Source organism: Pteropus medius, unplaced genomic scaffold, assembly GCF_902729225.1.
Source record: "Pteropus medius unplaced genomic scaffold, Ma_sr-lr_union100, whole genome shotgun sequence".
Classification (NCBI taxonomy): Eukaryota; Metazoa; Chordata; class Mammalia; order Chiroptera; family Pteropodidae; genus Pteropus; species Pteropus medius.
Window position 1 is genome coordinate 7,320,990 of NW_024354499.1, and position 21,742 is coordinate 7,342,731.

The 21,742-nt window shown below is 32.7% G+C and overlaps 1 pseudogene; it reads left to right on the forward strand.

Moving 5' to 3' along the window:
• The first annotated feature begins 1,254 nt into the window (after positions 1-1,254).
• On the forward strand, positions 1,255-1,373 carry LOC120594695 (uncharacterized; annotated as a pseudogene).
• Positions 1,374-21,742: the final 20,369 nt, after the last annotated feature.

Genomic DNA, 21,742 nt, shown 5'->3' on the forward strand with positions numbered 1-21,742 from the left:
TTGAACTGATGAATAAAATGAGAATTCATTATCTTCAAGGCATTGAAATGCAGCCTGGGTCACTCAATTTTGCATCACTTCAAAAGGAAGTTTGCAGCAGAATGTAAGATTTCTTTAGAGAATGAGAAACAATACACATGGTTTCATGTGTGTAAATCCGTCAAAAGTAAGCAAACTATAATATCTGAAGAACTCCATAGATTTGTCAAAAGTGAGAAGAAAGGTGTTGAGGAGGTAGGCATTACACTTAGTTCCTCTTTTATTACAGTCTAGACTTAAACCAGTTCTAAACTTGTAGGCATATGGCAATGGATAATTAAAATGCGAGCAAAATTATGGAAGATGAAAGTAACTTATATGTCTCTGTAATGAAAGACATGAAAAAAAAATGCGCACAGTTGGCCATGGAATGATGCAAAGAGGAGGACTAAAATCAAATACGTTGCTGGGTAAAATAGCATCCATCAAGGTGCTCTCTTTTCTTTTGCGTTCCGCTTGAGAAAGCACTGATTTATACGTGAGGATTGAAAGGAGCAAGCCAACATTTTTCAAAGTAAAATGGATACGTATCCTTCTGGATATTATAAAAGTAGCTTGGAAATATAACTGTTGATTGCTTATTGTTTTTATTACTGGGGATAAAGAGGTGACATTCATCAAAATTGAAGAAAAATAATCAATAATTTTAGTGTAAATTTATTAATGTCAACTTGAGAAATTACAATATTAACTCCCATAAACTAAATTGAATGTTAAAAGTGGAGAAATGAGACACAAGATTTACTTTCCACTCGGGTGTTTTTCTTGCTATGTTATTTTATTTTAAAATTATGGTCAAGGTAATGTGCTTTAATGATAAAATTTTGAAGACCAGATAAGCCAAAAGAGAATTAAAATCTTTTGTAATCTCATCATTCAGAGTAACCAGGCTTAATTTTGGAATTGTTATTAAATTCCAAATAGAATTGCAATGCTATATACTGCTTTATAACTCAATGTTCGTCTATTTTTTTAAAAATAATTTTTATATAACCATTTAAAACCATCACATTTTATTCCATTGTGTGGATGCATCACAGTTAAGTACATACTTGTATTTTAGGCAGCTTCCAATTTTGTTATAATCAAATTATTTTAAAATTTAAATTTAAATATTTTACCATATAGAAAAATGCTGGAAGTTAAGCTAAAGAATTTTTTTAAGATAGTATAAGAAATAAATTTTGAGTTTCTCTGTTAAAAGATTTTTATGTTGTCTATGACCATAACACCTTGAACATGCCCAATCCCGTCTGATCTCGAAAGCTAAGCAGGGTCGGGCCTGGTTAGTACCTGGATGGGAGACCACTTAAGAAGACTGAGTGCTGTAGGCATAAAAATAAAATAATAAAAATTAAAATAAAGTCTATGAAAAAAAATTATTTGTATGCTATTATGTTTTTTGTTACATCATACAAAATTGGCCCCTAGAAGTCTGTGCAAATTTAATCTCCTATCCCCAGGGTTAAAGAATACCTAGTCCCTTCTTCCACTCCACCATTAACTTTATCTATTATTCTTAATTTTCATTATTTAAAATGTGAGATATGTTTTTATTATTTAATATAAATATCTCTGATTGATACTGAGGCTAAAGGTTTTCTGACTGAACACTTTCCTGACATTAATTTCTGCTCGCTAGTTATTTTTTATTTATTCATGACTTTTACCCATTTTCTAATAAAATGTAATTTTTTTTAATTATGGAAAAAAGCTTTACATGACACCTACCTAAATAAAATTTTAAGTATGCAGTTCAGTATTATTAATTACATGTACAATGTTGTACAACAGATCTTCAGAACTTTTTCACCTAGCATCACTAAAACATCATTGCACAGTGACTCCCCATTTCCCTCTCCTCCAGACCCAGGCGACCTCCATTTGATTGGCTTTCTGCTTCTGTGAGTTTGACTACTTTCGATATCTCATATTAGTGGAATCATGCAGTGCTTATCTTTCTGTGTCTGGCTTATTTCAGTTAGCGTAACGTCTCCAAGATTCATCCATGCTATCTCATATGACAGAATTTCCTTCGTTTTTAAGGCTGAATGATATTTCGTTATATGTATATACCACATTTTATTTATTCATTTATCTATCAATAGATATTTAAGTTACATTTCTTGGCTACTGTGAATAATGGTGCAATGAACATGACATGTAAAAATATCTTCAAGATTCTGTTTTTAATTATTTTGTATAAATATCCGGAATCGAGGTTACCAGATCATATGGTAGTTATATTTATATATTTTTGAGGAACCTCCATATTGTTTTTCACAGCAGCTATTCCATTTCGTATTCCAAATTCTCCACGAGTGTTCCAAATTCTCCACATCACATCCTTGCTAACATTTGTTATTTTCTGTTTTTTTTTTTTTTCCTTAATGTGAGGTGATATCTCATTGTGGTTTCGATTTACATTTTCCTGATGATTCATGATGTTCAGCACCTTTTCATGTACCTCTTTGCCATTTATATTTCTTTGGGAAAATGTCTATCCACCTTTGTCCATTTTTTTTAGTTAGATTGTTTGTTTTGTTGTTATTGAGATGTAAGAGTCCACAGCATTTTCCTACCAGCTCTAATGTGGCTATTTTCATGTTCACATGGGGTTCAAGAGCCTTGTTTCTGGATTTCTCAGAAAGGGATTGGTGTGTGTATTGTTGAATTGGTGTCTCCATGAGAGAAGATGTCTGGGGCTTCTTATTCTGTCATCTTACTAATGTTACTCCCATTTTTAATTTTTAACAATGTATTAAGTTTTTAAACTTTTAAATCTTCATACATGTTCCAGTCTTTCCCCCTATTATCTGCATTTTAATTATGTTTATAAACAGTGCATATCACATATAATTTTCATGCAAAAATATATTCATCTTTCATATATATTTTAATTTTTAAAAAAATATTTTCAAACTTACAGAAAAGTTGCAAAAATAAAAATATTACAAAGAATACCCTTATATCTTTTAACCAAATTTATCCTTTATAACCATTTTACTCCATTTCCTTTACCATATGCTCTGTATCTCTTTCTAAAAAAATTTATATTATATTATTCTCTTCTAAGAGCATGCTGACTAGTAGAGCCTGGGTCCTTGATGACAATTCCCTTTAGAGATTGCAGTGCACTGGCATGCACTGAGTCTGGTGTGGGGCTGACAGCATCCCCCTTGAGGCCTGCCAAGAAAAACCTTTGTATTTGCCTAAGATCAGGCCTGAAAGATCACACACAGAATTTAAGGCAGTGGCCAGACTCTTCAATATTTTGTCACAAATTTTATTTCATGCATATTATTTTCTACCTATGTGTCCACTCTCATTTGAATCTTAATTCTAAAAGTGAACATATGGGGTGCTCACTATCAGCCCCTTTACAGAGATTTTCCAGTTCTGTCTTGGTTGGAATAAGTTCCTCCTCTAGTAGATGCCTCAGGAAGAGTACATGTGTGTGATAGTCCCCAAGTCCATGCACATTTAAATCTGTTTTTCTAAAACCTGGATGCTTGAAAAGGGGTTTGACCTAATATAGCTTTGGCTCACAATTTTGTTCTTTAACTTTCTTGAAAATGTCATTCTGCTTGTGCCTTGCTGTGTATTTCTTTTTGAGAAGTCTGGTGACATTCTAATTCTTTTGCATTTCCATCTCTTTGCCTGAAGGTCTTGAAGACTTTGCCTTTAAATTTTAATTGCTTTTCTAAATGGTGCCAGAGTTTCTTGTTCTGGGTCAATTGAAATGGTGTGCCATTTCAATAAGTAGAGTCAGGTATTCCTGTAGTTTAGGAGTATTTTCTTGACTATAGTTGTAAATATTAGATATTACTTTTATTTATTTATTTTTTTACGGAATACAATTATACATGGACTTCCTTTTATTGTCTTCCAATTCAAAAACTTTCTCACTGGACCTTTTAATTTTTTTTTTTAAATATAACTTTTATTCTTCTGGTAATTTTACTTATTTTATACAATGGTCCTCATTAAATTTTATTCGATTCTGTTTTCTCTTGGTAATTTTTTCTTTAATCTTCACTTTTGATATTAGTGATGAGCTTTTACATCAATTTCTATCCTGAGTCCTTTCTATTCTTCTGTTTTTTTTCCCCTATTGGTCCATTTCTGGTATTAGTTCTTGTAATTATAATTCAAAGTATTTTTTTAATGATCCGAAATGCACACCTTACAATATTTAATTGAACTTGGAACAATGCATTATTTCTGTTAGCCTCATGCTTTTTTTATTTTTATTTTTCAATTAAAATTGACATTCAATATTATTTTACATTAGTTTTAGGTATACAACATAGTGGTTAGTCATTTATAAAAATTACGAAGTGATCCCTTCAATTAGTCTAGTATCTACCTGGCACTATATATAGTTATTACAATATTATTGACTATATTCCCTCTGCTGTACTTTACATCCCCATGACTATTTTGTGACTACTAATTTTTACTTCTTAATCTCTTCATTTTTTTCACATAGCTCCCAAACTCTACTCCCATCTGGCAATCACCAGTTTGTTCTCTGTATCTATGAGTCTGTTTCTGTCTTGTTTGTTCATTTATTTTGTTCTTTAGATTTCACATATAAGTGAGATCATATGGTATTTGTCTTTCTCTGTCTGACTTATTTCACTTAGCATAATACCTTCTAGCTATATCCATGTCATTGCAAATAATATTTCATTTTTAATGGCTAAGTAATATTCCATTGTATATATGTACCACTTCTTCTTTATCCAATTGTCTATTGAAGACACTTAGGTTGCTTCCATATCTTGGCTATTGAAATGTTGCAATGAACATATGGGTGCATATATCTTTTTGAATGAGTGTTTTTGATTTCTTCAGGTAAATATTCAGAAGTGGAATTAATGAGTTATGAGGTAATTTTACTTTTAATTTTTTGAGGAACCTCCATACTGTTTATTGATTTCTGGCTATTTCATAATTGTTTTGTGTTGATCTAGCCTATCAATAGTGATACCGTTGGCTTGGAATGCCTGGAGCACTCACCTGGGACCATACCACTTATGGCTAGCTTCCAAAGACATTTCTTCAATGTCACAGCTGAACCAGGCCTTGTGGTTCTCATTATGATTGCAAGAGACACCTCAACAACGACTGTCAGAGAACTTTGAAAAAACAAGATTTATCGCTCACAGGTTTTAGAGTATGCATGGCATGCCCAGGGCTATACAGCAAGGCCAAAGACAGAGAGAAGGCACAGATCTGGGGATTTACCTGTATTTGAGGGTGGAGTTTCTAGGATTTCTAGGATTTAAAATTATAATCACATACATATTTTTGTGTATATAAATATATATACACACATAATTTCAATTTTAGTATTTTTCTCAATAAATGAAATATCATAAAATATTACCTATATTCTTTTTAAACACTATCAACATTTTGATACAGATCCCATCAGTTTTTAGTGTATATATATATATATATATATACACACACACTAAACACATATGCATCTATGTACATATTTACATTTTAAAATAAAATTGAATTATATATTTTTTGGTAGCCTGTTATGACAATTCAGCATTTCATTTGACTGATATTACTATAGACATAATAATAGTTGCTTTACCAAATTAGGAGATGTTTTCTTCCACATAAAGACTCAGAAATGCATAGTTCATGTCTGGAATGATTGATAGCTTCATAGACTCTGAGAATTCCAGCTATCTTCTACGTTTTTGTTTCACTATCTTTTACAAGTGGCAATCCATTCTCTAGGCCACAACTGAAATTCAGCCATGGAATCAGCTTTATGGGCTAGAATTAAAGGAAAAACAAGGAGGCAAAAGGAGCTTCAGATAGAAGCTATATCAGTGTTATCTAAAAAGCTCTCCTGGAAGCTCATCAAACAACATTTACCTACATGTCATTGGTCATCCTTTTTAGATTTTAGCTGACCTTTTGCCAACCCAAATAAAATCATCATTTTATTACAGGAGAGCAAGGAATCATAGATACTAGCAATTAACACTCTGCTGTTTCTATTTACTATTAAATATCTTTCTATAAATCATATATTTTGGCTGTATATTATCCAGTTAGATGGACACTATCATTTAACCAAATCCCTTGTGTTGGGCATTAGTTGTTTCAAATCCTTCACTTCTATGAAAAAGGCTGTGATAAAAATTCCCATACTTGTATTTTTGTATATCTAGGATTATGCCTTTAGAATAAATTTCTAGGAGTGGAATTGCTGGATGAAAGGATATGCATCATTTTAAGACTTTTTTGATGAGAATTGCCCCAAATCAGGCTTTTGATCTTTGTGCGTTTATCATTTCTTGACTTGTAATTTTGCACAAAACCTCATGATTTAGGATGGTGTTTCTCAAATTTTGTCTACTACATCTATTTCCACTTGCCATTAAAAAAATTCTTGTCAAAGTTAATGGGAAGACCAGCACAGGTTATGATGAAATCCCACTGAGGTAGTGTCTAGTTTTGATTAAACATTAGGAGTAAATTATTAAATCCTACAAAGCAAAGACATCTGCTTTGCCATGTACATTAGCTTGGAACATAAACAAGGGTGCAGATAAGCTGGAGAATTGTTACTGCTCCATGGAACACACTCAATCACCACTGTAGGAAAGAAAGAGATCGTTTCTTATAAACACTGAAATAAATTTCTTGTAAATGTTAGAAGTTCATTCTATGATATACTGGGATTCATTTTAAAAGCATAAACATAAACATTTAACTTTTGCACACACACACAGATTCACATGCAGACACACACAGAGAATCATTAAATGTGTAGGTGCCATTTATTACCCATAAAACATTCTGAGGAGCATTTTGAAAATTTCATCACACCAAGATGTGACTCTGATATGAAATTTATTAAGATAAAATCTGAAGAGAATTATGTTATTTTGTTCTTTGAAATTATTTTTGGCTAAGCATCCATTGCAAAAGGGAAAACTATCCCTCTTGGTGGGCGGATATTTTTGGTATGCCACCAGTAGGGAATATAGGTGAAAGCAAATGTTAGTATCAGGAAACATTCAGAAAGATACACAGCATCATGTAAATTAAATTAAGATAACAAATGTTTAATTTGAGAGCAAATTAAGGAAACAAAGCAAAGCAAAACAATAATCAGACAAATAATGACTGAAATCACTTGCACCGTATTACATCCTCAACAAGAGCTAAACAGATAAATATATCAGCTTGACAGATCCAAATCCAGTGGGAGCATTGTTAAATTCTCTCTTACTCATCTTTATCACTCCTAGTCTATTTCTTTCCCTCTCCTCTGTTATTATACATTCATTGAATACATACATACATTCACTGAATCTGGTGAATTTAATCTTATAAAAAGCTTTTCTATACACAAGTGGTCTTTTGTAATCTTATAAACATTTAAATTTCAGTACTATACTACTGCATTGTTTTTTCTTTATATATCTTTTAAGAAATCGCCAAATAAATGTCAGTTTAACAAAATTAAATGTTTTTCTGATGGACAAACATATATGAAACTGAACTTTAGGAAAAGAAGAAAATGTAGAAGCTAACCAGTTAAAAAAACATTCATTTTTATGTAGGATTCACTGTAGGCCTTTGGTGATATCTGGTTTATCTTCAGTTTTGCTTATCTTGCTTCCTTAACTCTTTCCTGCTTCCACTATCTGAACAGCTCCACACCATCTCAGCTCCCAGGATGTCAGGAGCGTATAGCAGTGTTTTAAAGGAATATCTCCCAAAATAAATCAGAGAAGTCTGAGGTGACTCTACGAGGTTCCACAGTACGTGATTTTTTCTGTATGAAAGCCTGAATGAAATCAGACATTGGATAATCAATTTTTTTTCTTTTGGCTTTATTAGGAAACACTAATGATTTACAAATGGGTATAATGAATAACACAGGCAATATCCATGTACACCCACACAGTTTGACAAGTAAAGCCTTAGCATTATAATGGAAGCCCCCTGTAGTATATTATATAATGGAATAGTAAGCAGTAATAAAAATAAATGAATTATAGCACATTTAACAATAAGAATAAATTTTAAAAGCATAATGTTAAATTTCTAAAAATCATGTTGCAGAATAGTACAGTAGATATTATATATGTTTAGTATCCTACTTTAACATATATATTACATATTACATACTATATAAAATATGTCATAGTATATTATATAGTATACACATTATATATTATATACACATAGCATGTGTACATTTCATATAAATATATTATATTATACTAAATACCTATATAATATATATTTATAGGTTAAAATATCAGAAACAAAGTAGCATATATTGCTTATGGGACAGATATATGTAGGTAAATATAGCTGACCCTTGAACAACATGCATTTGAACTGCTCCGGTCCATTTATATGCAGATTTTTAAAATAAATATACAGTTGGCCTCCGTATCTCTGAGTTTCACATCAGTGGATTTAACCAACTGTGGATCAACAACATTATTTTTGATCCACAGTTGAGAAACCACGTATGCTAACAGATGGCCGACTTAAGTTATAAACAGATTTTCTACCTGTTGAGTAGTTAGAGAGGGGTTGGCACCTCGACCCCTACGCTGTTCAATGGCTAACTATAGTAAGACAAGGTCATATAAATTCAAACATAAAATGTCTTTCATTTGCTTAAAAATATCAGATGGCATCATATTTCCCACCAGATCGTCTAAACTGCTCAGCCAAGTAATCAGGGCTATGCTGCAGGTGATCAATCTTTTGCTTAGTTTTCTCCTCAATATAAAATAATTCTTTTATTTAAAAAAATATTTATCAAAATCCTACCCAATATTGAATATTAAGGTCAAATTTTATCTTTTGCAATTAGGTTTTCTTGTTTTAGCTGTAAATGACCTCTTCCTTGAGATACTCAAATTAAATTGTTGATTTTTAAGAAGTTCTATCACTTATTTTCTAGTTTCATTCAAACACCACATTTGTTGCTAAAATATTTTCATAGCTTTTTTTAAAACCACTGTTAATTAAAATTTAAGATTTCCATTTGATTTTTACATCTCCTTAGATTTTATCACCTTTAAAATTATGATGTTTACTTCTTTTGCATGCCAAAGTGCAGTTAGCATACAATATTGTATTAGTTTCAGGTGTATAACATGGTGATTTGACATTTATATTCCTTAAGATGTGATCACTGTAAGTCTAGTAACCATCTGTCACCATGCAAAGTTATTACAATATTATTTACTCTATTCTGTGTGCTGTACATTACATCCCCGTGGCTTATTTATTTTATAACAAAGTTTGTACCTCTTGTTCCTCTTCACCTTTTCACTCATCCACTAGCCCCCCTCCTCTGGTAACCATCAGTTGTTCTTTGTATCTATGAATCTGTTTCTGTTTAGTTTAGTTTTTTCATTTGTTTGTTTTCTTTTATTAGATTCTACATATAAATGAAATCATATGATATTTATCTGTCTTTGTTTGACTTATTTCTCTTGGCATAATACCCTCTAAGTCCATTCATACTGTAAATGGCAGGATTTCATTTTTTTTTTTTACTTCTGGGTAATATTCCATTTACATATAAAGGAATATTATATATCTCTCTATATCTCACATGTTCTTAATCCTTTTATTCATTGTTGGACACCTAGGTTCTTTCCACATCTTGGTTATTATAAATAATGCTGTAATGAACATAGGAGTGCATATAGATTATCAAATCAATATTTTTGTTTCCTTTAGATAAATATTCAGAAATAGAATTGCTATAGTATTGCTACAATCCTAGCAATATAGGATTGTATAGTAATTCTATTTTCACTTCTTTGAGGAATATCCATACTGTTTCCATAGTGGCTGCACTAATCATAATTTTACCAACGGATTATGAGGGTTCCCTTTCCTCCACATCCTTACCAACATTTGTTTATTTGTTGACTTTTTGATGAAGCCATTCTGACATGTGTGAGATAATAACTAAATGTGATTCTGATTTTCATATTTCTGATATTACTGATGCTGAGCATCTTTTCATGTGTCTATTGAGCATCTGTATGTCTTTGTTGGAGGAATGTATATTCAGGTCCTTTGCCCATTTTTAAATCAGATTATTAGTTTTTTCATTGTTATTGAGTCGTGTGAGTTCCTTATATGCTTTAGATATTAACCTCATATCAGTAATAACATTTGCAAATATTCTCATTCGGTAGGCTGACTTGTCTCTTGATGTTGACTTTTTATGAAGTCAAGCCAGTTTTCTTGTAGGACGTCCTGCATTCTGGATTTGTCTGATTATTTTTTTTCTCTTAAATCCAGCAGCTAACTTATATTCAAGTTAAATATTTCAGCCAAAAATATTTTATAGATGATGTACACTTCATATTGAATTATGCCAGGAGGCATATAATATCAGGTGTCCCACTATTAATGATGCCAAGTGTTATCATTTAGTTAGAGGAGTGGACACTGGATATCCCTATCACATAAGAACATTACCCACTTTGTAATTAGTAAGTAATTTGTGTGACAAAATGTTGGCAGCATGCAGGTGGCTCGTTCCTGAATAACCTTTTAATAAAGGCAGGAGCATCAATTGATGATACCTGCCTGAATCAACAGCCTCTTCTATTCTCCCCATGACAAAGATCACCAGATGCCATTAGGATACATAAAATGCTACAGGAAATGGAGAACTTTCAGATCAAAATGTCATTAGGCGAGCATTCCCCCTTTCAACTTTTCCTAGTCGCCTGCTAGAATAACTATAAAGATAAAGAAGAGAATAAATACAATCAATAATTATAGCAAAAGGAAAACTCAAACCAATAACCAAATTAATGTCAGAATCTGAGAGGAATTTTTATTAATTTTACAGTTAATTAAACATAATTGAGAAAAATCTACATATAGTTATAAGACAAGACTTAATTATCATTAAGTGATAGGAACCAGACTTAGAATAACATAAGAAAATTTAAAAACGGCTCACATGAATAGCATAATAGCGTAAATGGCTCACATGAATAGCGTAACTAGACTGGCTTCTCTTGTGCTTCACTGGATATATTTACACACACTTTCCAAAATAATAGGTGTTTGATCTCTGAGCAAGATTCATATTATTATACTTTAGCACTGGCAGAGGAAAACAAAATTCTGTCTCTAATCTATCCAAGTCACACAGGACTCAGATTAACCTTCCTGGGTCATACGATCACCCTTGAACCAATCATTTTCCTAGTTTGCCGGAGTACTATGATTGGCCAGCAGAGGCTCCATGTCAATTCCCCAAGCAAGGGTGGAGAAAAACCACTATAATTGACATTTATATGGTAACAACATAGAATAAGGGGGAGAGAGGCAGGTTTTCAAAAAAATTAGAGTTGCTAGATGACAAAGTCAACAGTTATTTACTACTCTAAGCTTCACCTTCTGCTTCATCTAGAATCAGATTCTCTTTAGCTCCAGAGATGTTGATTACTGAGATGTGTATCACCCCCTCTTCTTTGCTATCTCACCCCTGTTATCAGAGCTAGAATCTACCAGAAGATAATTCTAAAGTTTAGAGGGGCAAAGAGATAAAGACAACTTCATTATTGCTTCACATGACTTCAGGATAGTTAGAGGACACACAAAGGAGAGATGATGTTTAACTCATAAATAAATAGAGTAGCTTTAAAATAAGACAGTCACTATCTTCCCTAAAACCAAGAAAAACTCTTCTACTTTATCTCAGTTTTAAACCTACGCAATGAACAGAGCCTTACACACAAATACAGGCATCTCTGGGTACTCACTTCAGTCCTCGGTTTGAGATTAGCACTGTAGCTTTGCAGTTTTGGCTCTTTTGGAATTGTGTTTTTCTGGATGCGTATAAGATTTTTTTATTTAACAGGAAAGTTAAAAATTTTTATGTAGATATATCTAGGTATTTCTATTGTTTATTTTTCTTTTGTTATTTTTAGTATAAAAAGACCTTGTTTAATTCTGAGCCTGAATTGTAGCTCATTTTTTTTTCCCCACAAGGACAGAGATTCTTTACTTGAGGTCCATAAATTAATTTTTGATAATCCATAAACTTTGAAATTTTATTCAAAGTTTCAAAATTGTAAGTGCTGTAGTCTTTCCTGAGAAGAGATTTATGCTTTTCATTATATTCTAAAATGGTTACTTTGTCCTATTTATCTGCATTATGAGAAAAGTTCTGATTCTTCTTTCAAAGAGCAGAAACATTTTTTAGTATTGTTACTAGTACTTTTTATAACTTTGTGGTAGCATTTTTAACTTATTTGTAACATTTTATATTTCAACCACCTTACTCTTCTTATTCTTGCCTGTTACATCAAGCTCCCTTTCATCTCAGTTTGCTTTCAAATCTGTCATCTTTTATTTTATATTTAAAATTTTATTGAGCACAAAGACAAAAGTAGATCCTGCTTAAAATGGTTTTTGTAGTAAATCTCTTCTCTCTTACTCTTCTTCATCCTTCTGAGCACCATGTTAATAATGTTTTTATTTCTTTTTCTGATTATTTCTAGAGACTTCACGTTGATTTTTATTTGCTTCTTATCTGTCTGGGTTTGATTTTTGTTTAATATAATGTGTGTCATTTTCCTGGAACTCCTTTATTTTTCACCTGAGTGCAGTTAAATTCCTTCTCTTCAGTGTAAGCAGGGTTTTATCTTGTTTAACTTCCATTATTCATTCAGAGGAATAGGTATGAGTCTACGGCTGAGGGCCATCACAATATGAGTGCTTAAATTTTTGTTAATTCTCTGTTGAATTTAGCCCCTATAGTAGGCAGAATAATACCTCCCAAAGATGTTTACATCCTAATTCTTAAAACCTGTGGATATGTTAGGTTACCTGAAAAAGGGAATTAAGATTGCAGATGGAATTAAGATTGCTAAACAACTGACTTTAAAATGGGGAGATTAACCTGGATTATTTATTTAAGCTCATTGTTGGCTCTGAAGGTAGAGGAAGGAGCTCAAAAAACAAAAGCAAAGACAACTTTCATGTGTTATATCATATATTTCAGGAAGAATGTGTACCTATTTTTCTTAAACTATTCCAAAATATTGAAGAGAAAGAAACACTTCCAAATTAATAGAACAAGCTCATAGCTAACATCATACGCAATGATGAAAAGCTAAAAGCTTTTCCACTAAGGTCAGAAACAAGACAAGGATACTGACTTTCATCACTATTATTTGATATAGTTTTAGAAGTTATAATCACAGCAATCAGACAAGAAAAAGAAATAAAAGACATCCAAAGTGGAAAGGAAGAAATAAAACTGTTACTACTTGTAGACAGCATAACACTATACATAGAAAACCTTAAAGAATCCACAACAATTAATAGAATTAATAAAATAATTCAGCAAGTAGCAGGATACAAAAGTTATATGCAGATATCCATTGCATCTCTACACATTAATAACAAATAATCAGGAGAAATTAAGAAAACAATCTCATTTACAATTACATAAAAAATATCTAGGAATGAATTTAACCAAAAAGGTGAAAGACCTATATTCTGAAAACTATAAGATATTGAAGAAAGAGATTAAAGAGGACATAATTAAGTGGAAGGATATACTGTGCTCATGGATTAGATGGATTAATATTATCAAAATTACCATACTTGCCAAAGCAATCTATAGATTTAATATAATTTTATCGAAATACTAAAGAAATTCTTCTCAGAACCAGAACGAATAATTTTAAAATATATATGGAACCACCAAAGACCATGAATAGCCAAAGCAATCCTGAGAAAGAGCAAAGTTGGAGGTATCACACTCTCTGATTTCAAACTATACTACATAGTTATAATAATAAAAACAATATGGCACAGAAACAGACACATAGATCAATGGAACAGAATAGAGATCCCAGAAAAAAACCCTTCATTTATGTGGTCAACTAATCTGTAACAGCAGGTAAAAATATACAATGGAGTAATGACTGTCTCTTCAACATGTGGTGTTGGGACAACTGGACTTAAAATGGGATAAAGACTTAAATGTAAGGCCTGAAACCTTAAAACTCTTACAAGAAAAATAGGTAGTAAACTATTTGACATCAGTCTAAGTCATATCTTTTTGGATATATCCCCACGAGCAAGGGAAACAAAAGCAAAATAAATAAATGGGACTTCATAAAACTAAAAAGCTTCTGCACAGTGAAGGAAACCATCAACAAAATGTAAAAGATGACCTGCTGAATGAGATAATGTGTTTTCAAATGATATATTAGATAACAGATAAGAAACTCATATAACTCAATAACAAAAAAAATGAACAAACAATTGAAAATTGGGCAGAGGATATGAAAAGATATTTCTCCAAAGAAGACATACAAATGGCCAACAGACATAGAAAAGGGTGCTCAATATCACTAATATCAGGGAAATGCAAATCAAACCACAATGAGATACCACCTCACAACAGTCAGAATGTCTATTACCAAAAAGTCAACAAATAATATGTGTTGGTAAGGACATGGAGAATAGGTAACCTTTGCTCACTGTTGGTGTGACTACAAATTGGTGCAGCCACTATGGAAAGCAGTATGGAGATTCCTTAAAAAAACAAAATAGACATACCATATGACCCAGCAATTCCACTTTGGTATTTTTATCTGAAGAAAAGGAAAACACTCATTAAAAAGATATATGCACCCTTGTATTTATTGCAGCATTATTTACAATAACCAAGATATGGAAGCAACCTAGGTGTCCATTGATCAATGAATGGACAACAAAGATGTGGTACATACATATAATGAAATATTAGGTGGTAATAAAAAAGAATGCAATCTTGCCATTTGTGACAACATAAATAGACCTAGACAGTATTATGAGTGAAATAAGTGAAATAAGTCAGACAGAGAAAGACAAATACTGTTCAGTCTCACTTATATGTGGAATCCGAAACCAAACCAAACAAACGAAACAAAACAAAAAAAGATTTATAGAAACAGAGACCTTAGGGATGGCTACCAGAAGGGAGGGGGTGGGGAGATGGATGAAAAAGGTGAAGAAGATTATAGTTAATAATATTTTGATAAGTTTACACTGTGACTGATGAGTACTAGAATTAGTGGGGTGATCACTTTGTAAGGCATAAAAATGTGGAATCACTATATTGCACACCTGAAACTACTGTAACTAATATATTGTATAACAATTTATACTTAAAATAAGTGAATAAAATAAATTGAAAAAAAATACAGAAAGGGATTATGAGCTCATTAGCTAAGAAGTGTGGTGGTTTTTAGAATCCAAGAAAGTCAAGGAAATAGATTCTCCCCTAGAGCCTCCACAAGGGAATGTAGATTTGCCAACACCTTGATTTTAGTTCAATGAGATCTATGTCAGACTTTTAATATACAGAACTATAAGATGATAAATATGTGTTGATTTAAGACACTAAATTTGAGGCAGTCGTTTTATAGCAGCAATAAGAAACTAATACGACCCTAAGCCTGGGACCAATAATCTTGATTCTCTTTTTATTTTGGACTGGTTTTTACTCGAGATATACTTTGTGGCTCTGTTCAGACTCCTTTGCGGTGCTACTGCTGGTACATGGGAGAGAAATCCTTCCTCAGTAAGGTAAAAAGTCATCTTGCCATTTGACTTGACACGATTGCAACGATAACCTGATCTCCCAGCACAGTTTCTTCTGAATAGTACTATAACATGGCAAAGAAAGAAAATGTACATGTTCTATTGCTGTGATCTCATTTGTCCTATTGGCAAGCCTCATTCTTCAGCTTACCCTCTGGTAGAAGGTGATAATGACTTTTACTAATATCTCTTCTCTGTGTTTCTCTTACACATTATTTTTCAAGTGGAATTAAGAATTTGTCTTATATGCTTTTCTTCATTCTGTCTCCACTTGCTCTATGTTAAAACTCCTCTATGTTTTGAGGAAGGAAACGGCTCTAGTTATTTCTTCTCTTTGATCCTATCAGTTGTAATAATCAAGTGAGGACTTTAGGCATCTCTGCTTAAGTAACCATTAGAATCCTCTTTCATTACAGAATATAAACTTTTAATTAATAATATCAATTTTTCTATAAGATTTCTGTATACCTGCATGGCAGTTCTGCTTCTCATAAACTAATATTAATAGAAATAAGTATGCCCATATAAATAAATTTTGGAACTGCTATGGACTAAATTGTGCTCCCCATTCATATGTTGAAACCTTAACCACAAATATGCCTGAATTTGTAGATAGAACCAGTAGGAGGTAAGTAAAGTTAAATGAGTCCGTAAGGGTGAAGCCCTAATCAGATAGAATTGGTGGCCTTGTGAAGGAGAAGTGAGAGATTTCTCTGTGTATGTGTGCAAAGAAGAGGTCATATGAGCCTGCAGAAAAGGCTTCAGAATGAAACCTAGCTTGCTGGTGCCTTGATCTTGGAGTTCTCAGTCTCCATAAATTTATGTTGTTTAAGTCACCCAGTTTATGGTATTTTGTAATGGTAGCACAAGCCAGCTAAAACAGAATTCAGCTTAGAACTCCAGGCATAGTTTCTACAAGGTAGGGCTATGAGAAGCCTGTGTATAGGCTATAGGCTGAGTGTCTAGGCAGGAAAAAAAAGATCTCAAGAGACTTCTTCCTAGAGATCTAAGAGGCCTTTGTATGGTAGATTCTTTAGGTTTTCCCAGGGAGGAATTCTTCCCGAAGATTAATATTGTTCAAGTTTTCTACCTATGGCACTTCTGCATCATAATTCAATTTTCTATAAAATTGTGACTCCAAGAGTGCTCCTGATGATAACATTTGAAATGTTTCTGTGTTTCAGGTGATTCATTTTAGCCTTCATAGATAATACTAAGAAAGTAGTATTCATCATAAGACTACTTCTTACCAACGCGTTTGCAGTGTAATGAGATAGATGAGTGCAGGCCTTGGAATCAGGTAGAATTTGGCTGCAACCCAGTTTCACCTCTTGCTAGTTTTTCAAAACTGATAAAGTTATTTAACTTCTCCGAGCTTTAGACTTAGCTATAAAATGGGAATAACCGTTGGCTTGTTTGAGAGCTAAAAAATGAATTTAAATCATTTAGCACAGGTCTCAGCACATTTTTAGGACTCAGTAAACGACAACCATATTATTTATGCAAAGGAAGCAGTTAATAAATGTTTCAACAACCCCCGCCCTGGCCTCCATGTAGGTCCTTCTCAGGTAGAGTCTCTTTCCCCCTTCAATTCATAAATAGACCCTTTCCTGCAAATATCTAATTTAGCCAGGTTTAGTTCTCTCTCACATACTCTCTATTTTAGACAAATATTATTTTTGCCAGTGATGGGGAAGTACAAAATGAAAGAAATCTATGAAATAATATATATTATATATTAAATTATTATATAATATATTAAATAATAAATATATATTTTATATTATACAGTAAATAATTATATAATATATATTAAATTATATATATATATCCCCCCACTTCCTGGCACAGAGCTCCTAAAACCCTTGTAAATTCCTAAACAATAAGAGCAGTAGGAGCACCTTTTGTTCAAATGAGGCATCTCTGGGTAGGCTTCTGGGTGCCTCCTGGATGGGGGGTTGGGTATCAGAAAGACCAAGTCATAATTAGAAGGTTGGAATTTTCAGTCTCATCCCCCATTCTCTAGGGAGGGTAAAGGGGATAGAAATGGAGTTAATGATTGATCATGCTTATGCGATGAAGCCTCCATAAAAATCTCAATATTACAGGGTTTAGAGAGCTTTCAGGAGGGTAAATACATCTATATACCAGGAGAGTGATGTACCCCAACTCCTTAGGGACAGAAGTTCCTGTGCTCAGGAACATCCCAGACCTTACCTTATGTATTTGTGCATCTGGCTGTTTATCTGTGTTCTTTATCACATCCTTTATTAAACTGATGAACATAAGTAAGTGTTTCACTGAGTTCTGTGAGCTATTCTAGCAAATTATCAAATCCAGGGTGAGAGTGGTGGGAGCCTTAGATATATGTAGCCAAGTAGGACGGAAGTTATCAGTAAGTTAGAGATCTACTACTTGAAATTGGTTTCTGAAGTAGGGGGAAGTCTCGTGGGACTGAGCATTTAACCTGTGATATCTGAAGCTCTCTCCAGGTAGACAGGGTCAGAATTGAATTAAGTCATAGGACACCCAGCTGATGTTGCAGAAAATTGCTTTACGTGGGGAAAAACCCCAACATATCTGATGTCAGAAGTGTTGTGAGTATGGTAGCAGTACAAGAGTAAAGGAGAAACAAAGAAGGAAGAACCAGGTTTTTCCCAATACAAAAGTAAAGCAGAAACAACAGTAATATATCAATGTTTTCTCTCAGCCTGGAGCAATACCACTATCTCTATACCACTGCCAAAGTTTCCTTGATTTTCACTTGGTTTTCTTTCTTTCTTTTTTTTTTTAAATACAAGAGACCTTTTTTAACTTGTACTTTTCTTAGTGCTCTGTTTGCCATTTCTTAATTTAAAAAGCCTCTATCTTGATCCCATTTGTGAATTTTCTTAATTACCCACTTTGCTAATGTAATTAAAACTAACACTAATTTAAGATTATCTATGGCAATTGATTTTGGAAGATGCATATAAAATTTATATTTATTTAATTCTCCATTACGTTATTTATCTGCCATGATCAGAAAGTGAAATATTCCATACACTCTATAAGCATACATTGCCAAGCACTCTAAAAGCTTTCTCTTTGTTTCAAGTTATTTTTTAGATATTTTTAGGAAAATATTTCTAAAGCTTAATTATTACTACCCTGTCCTCTTAAACAGAGTACATTTTATAGGATTTAATATTTTCTCCATAGCTGTTGTTCTTTGTTATAAAAATAAAATATCTTAACGATGTAAACCCCTTATGTTTACTTCAGAAGGCAGTAAGTACTCATTATTTATTCACTAAATACATACTTTTCTTCTTTTGTTATTCTTCTATTTGATTCATTTGAGGTCAGCGATATACAAGGCAAGGGTTGTGGAGAGTTTTGGGAAAGAAGTTTCTTCTTTATTAAGAGAAATCCAAAGGAAGAAAGACTCTTCTCCCCACCCCACAATGTCACTTGGTAGCCAGTAAGTACAGAACCTTGGTGAAGTATGGCTGAGTATGGCAGATCCTGGAAAACTGCCAGGAAATAGAACCAGAGCTGAGATCTGCCCTGGTTGTATATGTTTACTTGTTGCCTTGATTATTAAGGAATTTAGTTTGAATTAGATTTTCTGCCACTTCATATCAAAAGGTTTCTAACATATATTACAGGGTAAAATGAATGAAATTTCTGACATCTGCTTTAGCTGCTTTAAAAAGTTCACTTTTTCTTTATCTTATCCACTGCTTAATTTTGGAAAACTGACTGTTCTGTGAGGGCTATGTTGCTAAAATATGTATAATATTTCTTTCCATAATTTAATTTCGTATACCAAGACTGTCTTTGGAATTTCATATTAATATCCATCAATAGTCAAACATCTTATGATCATCTTATGACTTATCAATACTATTATCTAGATAGTTATCTAAAAATAACATTTTCTAATCATTCTTTGTTATTGCCATGATTAATAATTCCCCCGGAAAGGGCTAAAGTAGTGACATATATTCATAATATGTTTAAAATTATCCTCTAAATCTCAACTTTTGTGAAGCTAACCAATGTGAATATAAAATAAATAAATAAATGTTGACGTGCTTTGGATATAAATAGGCAAAAGAGAAAGTTCTCTGAGAAAATGAATAGGACAATGCTTCTATAGACTGTTTCATTCGATTTGGTGCAACTTTAATTTTAAATATTGTGAGACACACTATAAAATGTTAATTTCACCCAAAGTTAACTTAAAATTTTATCTCCAAAGCAAGTGAAAAGCCATTGAGAATAAAGAAATGATGCATCAGGGTCTCTGAAATATTCATTAGAAAACAAATGTGTTGATCTTTCTAGTAGCTGGACATTTTTCCTGTTAAGTTCACTGATGTTCAAAATTTTTTATTAAGCACTTAAATTTATGACTTTGACCTTTGTTAAAATATACATTTTCCTTGAGAAGATTCATGTGATGTGGTGTGAGAAAAGAAGTTTCAGATATTTTACTGATTTCCATTAATAACGTTGGGAAGAAAGATCGTGAAGCATTGGCCCCTATTGAAGAGAAAAGAGTTAAAAAAATAAGGATAGTGGAAATCAAAGATAAATTCTATCTACTCTCTTTTATTTTTGAACAACTATAGTTATAAGCTTCTGGCAGCCACTGTATAAAAATTTGAAAGGCTGTGAAATTTTGCCCAAGATTGGAAAGATTGCCAATGGAGTGAAAAATTGGAAAAGCCAGTTGGAGTTTCCTTCACAAAAATAAAATTTAAAAAACTGGAATACTATTTGAGATTTTGGAAAACCTAACTTTGCTATATACTTGCTTATGGATTAAAAGTTTTGGTAGGTTTTGGTCGTCTCTCCCAGGTAGCATCTTAAAATCCATTTAGATTAAAAATGGAGATCTGAAGGATAAACTGATACTCCACAGAGTAGATTAAAGTTACTCCAGGTTCAAGGAAGAAAGGCCTCAGTTTTCCAAGATCAGAAGATTGTTGATACAGCTTGGAACCACTGCTTACTAAGTGAATTTTTGTTATAACTTTGCTATTAATTATAATCTTCTTAAGAACATCCTGACACTTCTTTGAATGTGTACCCACTTCTTTAAATTAAATATCTACAAGGCAGCTTAATGGGTCAAAGATATGAAAATGTTAATGTTTTGATAAATATAGTCAAATTGCCATCTACAAAGTGTGTGTAAATTTTTCTCACACACCACTAGTGTTCCTAATAACATTTTTGCAGGCACTCTGAAGGATTTCTCTCATGAGAGCATGCATTTTAAACATCCACGGGTAGGTCGGTAGTCACCCAAAAAATGCGACAAGCCATAACAACCAACTGACACAAATTTAAATTATCCTGGTTTTCACTACTATAAGTTCTAGTTAAATCAAAAACAGTATCAGTGACACTCTCAACAAAAACTTGAGCCAATGTAGAGTCTCCTCTTGGATATAGTTGTGGCTGGGATAATAGAGTACGGGGCCTGCTTCACTGAGCACATCGCATTGGACTGAATGTGCATAACTCAGCAAAACAAAGGATTAGGTGTCATTATTAACAGTTCTGTCAGTTTTACTGCCTAAATATTCTTAGGATTTCTCTCTCTACCTCCCTTTAGCATGCATTTAGTCTATACGCATTTAGGCTACCGCCTTCTCTCACTTATAGCACTGAGGTATGCCTTGTAACTCATTCTGAATGCACTTTTGCCCTCTCAAATCTGTTTTCAATCCTGAAGCTAGAGTGATATTTTAAAAATGTAAATCCGATTGTGTCAACCATCTGTTTTACGAAACCTTTCAATGAAATCTTGTTGCTCTTAAAGAAAAAGATTTTTAATATTGCCTTTAAAACTGCATGCAATCTGATTCCTGTGTTCCTCTGCAACTTCATCTTGCTCCTTGTCCATTATCATTTCTTGCATTTCAGACACACAGGATTTAGATTTCCCATTCTGTCATATTTACTTCTATCTCGGTATATTTTCAATGCAGTTTTCTTTTCCTGATTCATCATTTCTTCCTTCACTCTGTCTCATAGTTGATTCCTCACATTT